The sequence below is a fragment of the Wasmannia auropunctata genome, unplaced genomic scaffold, assembly GCF_000956235.1.
Source record: "Wasmannia auropunctata unplaced genomic scaffold, wasmannia.A_1.0 LD336106.1, whole genome shotgun sequence".
In the NCBI taxonomy this organism is placed as follows: domain Eukaryota; kingdom Metazoa; phylum Arthropoda; class Insecta; order Hymenoptera; family Formicidae; genus Wasmannia; species Wasmannia auropunctata.
This window is the reverse complement of record NW_012026784.1, coordinates 122,225-123,046: the sequence shown is the minus strand read 5'-3', so window position 1 is coordinate 123,046 and position 822 is coordinate 122,225. Positions and strand designations below refer to the sequence as shown.

At 57.1% G+C, this 822-nt stretch overlaps 1 pseudogene; it reads left to right on the top strand.

Moving 5' to 3' along the window:
- LOC105456461 overlaps positions 1–822 on the top strand; it is a 12,109-nt pseudogene that overhangs the window by 8,558 nt on the left and 2,729 nt on the right.

Sequence of the window (822 nt, the reverse complement as noted above, 5' to 3'; positions counted from 1 at the left end):
TTTGCCGGGGGTTCCTTTTTAGGAGCCGGCCGACGAGAGTGAGGCACTCGGGTCCTCTCGGGAGGAGGGTTCCTCCGAACGAAAGTCACACGGCGCTCGGGAGGGACTATTTCGACCGAACGGATGGTTGGCTCCGACCTTGAGGTGCTGGGGCGGACGTCGTCAAACACCCGCGGGTCGAATTCGCGGGGTTTAAACAGCTCCCTCGCGAGCTTCCTCATTAGGGCCGCTCGGCCCGCCCTCTTGCCCCGGTGTCCCATTTCGCGAGTCCTGGAGTAAGGCCATGATTAATACGGCCCCCTTCATGCCGGATATCGGGATATTACAAGGGTAAAGGTGTTGGTGTTCCGAGAAGCGAACCTCGAAGTGTATTCGCGACTGACGGTGGAGCGTAATAAAAGAAAATCGAAGGCGGGAGTCGCTCGATGTAAAAGAGCGCGCACCCCAACGGAAGTATAGTAAAGGAAGAAGGGAGTCGCTCGATGTAAGCGAGCGCGCACCCCGATGAAGGTATTGTAAAGGAAGATGGGAGTCGCTCGATGTAAGCGAGCGCGCACCCCGAAAAGGTATAGTAAAGGAAGACGGAAGTCGCTCGATGTAAGCGAGCGCGCACCCCGAAGAGAGTATCGTTAAGGAAGACGGGAGTCGCTCGATGTAAGCGAGCGCGCACCCCGAAAAGGTATAGTAAAGGAAGACGGGAGTCGCTCGATGTAAGCGAGCGCGCACCCCGATGAAGGTATAGTAAAGGAAGACGGGAGTCGCTCGATGTAAGCGAGCGCGCACCCCGAAGAGAGTATTGTAAAGGAAGACGGGAGTCGCTCG